We start from the raw sequence: 4,808 nt of genomic DNA, 5'->3' as shown, positions 1-4,808 counted from the left end.
CCTCTCTCTCTCTCTCCCTCCCTCGCTCCCTCCTCTCTCTCTCTCTCTCTCCCTCGCTTCCTCCTCTATCTCTCTCTCTCTCTCCCTCCCCACCCCCCTCTGTATGCATGAATATAGAGCAGTTCCCAAGGACCTCTTTGCCATGGCGTCTGAGTGTCTGAGAATTACACGGGTACAAACCAAGAGACTGAAGCTGAGAGGTGCTGTCAGGCCTCACCTGTGGTTACCACAGGAGTGATTAAAGCAAAAGGTAGGCTGTGAGGGTGTGAGGTAGGACACAAGTGGTGTTGTATTAGTTCATTTGCACTCTGCTGATAAAGACATACCTCAGGACTGGGTAATTTACAAAAGAAAGAGGTTTAATTGCACTTACAGTTCCACATGGCTAGGGAAGCCTCACAAATGTGGCAGAAGGCAAGGAGGAGCAAGTCACATCTTATGTAGATGGCAGCAGGCAAAGAAAGGATGAGCTTGTGCAGGGAAATTCCTCTTTTTAAAACCATCAGATCTCATAAATCTTATTCACTATGATTAGAACAGCACGGAGAGACTTGCCCCCATGAATTCAGTTACCTCCTACCGGTCCCTCCCACAACATGTGGGAATTTAAGATGAGATTTGGGTGGGGACGCAGTCAAACTATATCAAGTGTCCAAAAATATTTGGAGAATTTGGCTAATTAGAGTCCCAAGCAATCAATTTAAATTTTAAACTGAAAACTGCAAGAGAATCTTAGCCTGTGAATAGCATTGGCACATTTACAAGAACTTCATCATCATATTTATAAACTTGATCTAGTAGATTTGTAAGAATCACTTCAGTACCTGGGAAAGTTGGTTAGTTAGACAACTGAATTCCTTTAAAAAGGGAATTTATCATGGGGGGTTTATACACACAGATAAAACAGTCCAAGGACTTTAAGTTATAAAAATCTTCTTAAAATTATTATAAAATTTGAAAGATTTATAAGTAGAATATTCTATATTGAACTTAAAAACATAGGGAAAACTAAACCTCTGAATTTGTTTCTGTAATAATAATAATAATGAGAATATTAGCTTTAAATACCAAAGTAGATTCTGAAGATTATTTTTCATGCACAAAAAAGCCATCCCTAAAGACTAAAAAAAATACGGTTGTATCTTTGAATCATATGAAAATTACTCTTTCCTACACTGTTCATCTGAAAAGTGGGTTCTTAGGGGGTCAAATACAATAGCCCCCCTTTTTAATCAAGGCAGATATGTTCCAAGATGTTTCATGGGAGCCTGAAACCTTGAATAATACTGAACACTACATATTCTATATGTTTTTTCTATTCATACATATGGATGATAACGTTTAATATATTAGGCACTGTAAGAGATTAACAATCATAACTAATAATAAAATAGAACAATTTATAATAATATACTATAATAAGGTTTTTTTTAAACTTATGAATTGTTTATTTCTGAAATTTTCCATTTACTGTTTTCAGACCATGGTTGATCCTGGGTAACTGAAACCACAAAAGGTGAAACTGTAAATAAGGGGAGACTATTAGGTAAGATATTCACTTAATTAGCAACTTAAATTTTGTATCAGTTGGAGTTCCTTGGTTTCAAACAACAGAAATCAATTTTGGCAAAGTAAAGAAAATTTACTAGAAGGATTCTGGTAAATTTCACAGATACTCAGTGAAAAGGATAAGAGCCAATCTCTGAAATGGAGAGGAATCAAGTCTGCTCTGGAGTACAAGCAAGGTATTTGGGCTCTGTATTAGGTAGGTTCAGTTGCAGGTATGAGAAGCTACTCTGGCTCTTGTCAGCAGAGAAGGATTTAATACAGGGAGTTGAATGCTTACAAAATCCATTCAAAGGCTGCAGAGCAGGCTGTAGACCATTACAAGACTGACCTGCTGATGGTTTGCTAACTCTACCACTGCCAGGAAGACTGAGGTTGAGGAAGCAGCTTCTCCCACTACCCTCACCTCTTATGGTAACGTGCAGTAGAGAGTCAGCCTTGTGAACTGGGGCCAGCCCAGCAGCCTCAGCTGGAGCTTTGATTTTGTCCTGGTGCTTCTACTGCTACACAACTGCCCCAATGCCCAGTCATATAAAACAACAGCTACATTATGATGTAATAGATTCTGTGGGTCAGGAGTTCAGATAGCGTTTCGTGGAAATGGGTTTCTCTGCTTCATGGTGTCTGGGAAAACTTGAGCAAAGAGGGCTGGAGTCATAGGCAGCTTCTTTGCTTACAAATCCAGTGTGGGTCTGAAGGCTGGGCTTAGCTGGAACTGTCAACCAGAGCATGTATGCATAGTCTCTCTGTGATGGTGTCTTAGGGTAGTGAAACCTTTTACGTGGAGGCTCAGTTCTCCAAGTGCACAGCTTCCAGTCAACAAAGTGGAAACTGCTTGTTTTTTTTTTAATGACCCAGCCTTGGAAGTCACACAGCATACTTCTGCTGTACTCTATTGGTCAAAGCAGTCACAAGCCCTCTTAGTGGAGGAGACTTGGACACCATCTCTTCATGGGAGGGGTGTTAAGAATTTGCAGCCATGGTTTAAAACTACCATGGTTTTATTCTTCCAAGTCCTAACATTCCCAGGTTATAGTACCCTTGCCTCCCTTAATCTCGACTACCCCAGTAGCTACAAATCAGAAACCCACCTATAACCATGTAGCTGGAAGTTCTTAGCCAGGGTGCATGGCTTATTATGATATTGATCCTCCCAGCCCTTGGGACTGGAGGGGTTGTGGGGTCCTGGGTCATCTGTATGATCTGGGCTGGTCCCCTCTAGCCAGAGTGATCTCATCAGTCACTCTGATAGGTGATACGCATTTTATCATTTTCTTCGTATATCTCAAGGTGAAAAAAGTTTGGGTGCACTGTGCTAGACCATTAGATTTCTGCAGGTAGGAACTTTATTTGCTTTTCTCCATTGCTATATCCCCAGGGTTCCTGACACATAGCAGGATTCAACAAATTGAATGAATGAATGAATGAATGAATGAATGAATTTGTTCCAACATTCATAGGGTGGAAGCAGCCATTGTGTCTCTGCCTGTCTTTGTCTGTTAGGGAAGGACCATCTACAGGAGTTACCAGGAATGTCCTAAAATAGTGGACCACTCTCCCCACCCCAAGTCTTGGTTCCAGGGAGCAAATTTCCTTTGTCCCTTTATTCAAGGGTTCAGTGTTCTCATCGTGGCTTGGAGTTCCACTAGCCAATTGGTGCCTCCTTAGGCTTTGATCAGCTGAGAAAGCAGAAAAAAAGGGAGTTTGGAGGGGAAGAGAGACAAAGCAGAAGCACCGCAGCAGAAAAGGCTCTTCCTGCCTCCCCCCAGTCTCCCATAGGCTTCCCTCAAGCCTCTGAGCCAAGGCCTCCAACCCTGGGGTCGGGCTCTAAAGCCCAGCCCAGCCACAGGCCAGCTATCTGGTTGTAGAGAGAGCACCGAAACTCCTGCCCTCAGAGTTCTCTTCTGGAGCCTGCCTCCCTTATAGGGCTTTGTTGAGGTCACAGTGGTGCCTACTCTGCAGGCTCTGAAGTCCTCAACAGGAAAGAAGGCGCAGTTGTCTTTAGTTGCTCTATGGCTGTAAATTTAATCTCTGTTTCCCCAGCTAGGCCCTGGGTAGACCCTCACTTCATATTTGTTCATTGAGGAAATAAGTGATTTTTTTTTTTTTTGAGATGAAGTCTTGCTGTGTCGCCAGAGCGATCTCTGTTCACTGCAACCTCTGCTTCCCGGGTTCAAGTGATTCTCCTATCTCAGCCTCCCAAGTAGCTGGGATTACAGGCATGCACCACTATGCCCAGCTAATTTTTGTATTTTTAGAAGAGACGGGGTTTTACCATGTTGGCCAGGATGGTCTCGATCTCTTGACCTTATGATCTGCCCACTTTGGCCTCCCAAAGTGCTGAGATTATAGGCATGAGCCACTGCACCTGCAGTGACTTTTTAATTGTCCTGGTTTTATAGACCAGAAAACAAAGGCATAGGAATAGAGTGGTCTGACTTGAGCTCAGAGTGACGGGAACAGTTTCAAGCTGACACTTACTGAATTGCCAGCTGTCTTCTGGCCTCCAGACATCCTCATTTCTTTCTTTTTTTGAGACAGATTCTCGCTCTGTCGCCCAGGCTGGAGTGCAGTGGTATGACCTCAGCTCACTGCAACCTCTGCCCCCCAGGTTCAAGCAATTCTTCTGGTTCAGTCTCCCAAGTAGCTGGGGGTACAGGTGCATGCCACCACGCCTGGCTACTTTTTGTATTTTTAAGAGGGATGGGGTTTCACCATGTTGACCAGGCTGGTCTCGAACACCTGACCTCAAGTGATGTGCGTGCCTTGGCCTCTCAAAGTGCTGGGATTACAGGCGTGAGCCACCACGCCTGGCCCAGATGTCCTCATTTCTTATTATCCATGTCAGCTGGAACAATGAGTCCCAAGGATCAGATTCCAACCATGGCTGGCACGGAATGCAATCTTTAGAAATTCAGCCTCCTCTTCTCCTAAACTCAATCTGTTCCTGCTCATACAGTTTCTTCCCTGATTCTGATGGAAGTTTGGCTCCATGGGCCAAGTCCACAAGTCAGGGTGTTGGAGGCAAGGGTGGATGTTTCTGAACTAATTGTGCAGGGAAGCTGGAGAGTGAGATGGCTAACACAGACTTCTCCCCGCAGTGCATAATCCCAAGGGTTCAGTATCTCTCCCCATCCCAGCATCTCCATTTGTCCCACTTGGTGGGCACATTCTTCCATTCTTTATATATATATATATGTATGTATGTATTTTTTTTTTCTTGGCTCCTAGAAGGGGATTGT

Source organism: Sapajus apella, unplaced genomic scaffold (assembly GCF_009761245.1).
Source record: "Sapajus apella isolate SASKATOON/1434 unplaced genomic scaffold, GSC_monkey_1.0 scaffold109, whole genome shotgun sequence".
Classification (NCBI taxonomy): domain Eukaryota; kingdom Metazoa; phylum Chordata; class Mammalia; order Primates; family Cebidae; genus Sapajus; species Sapajus apella.
This window is presented reverse-complemented; position numbering follows the sequence as displayed.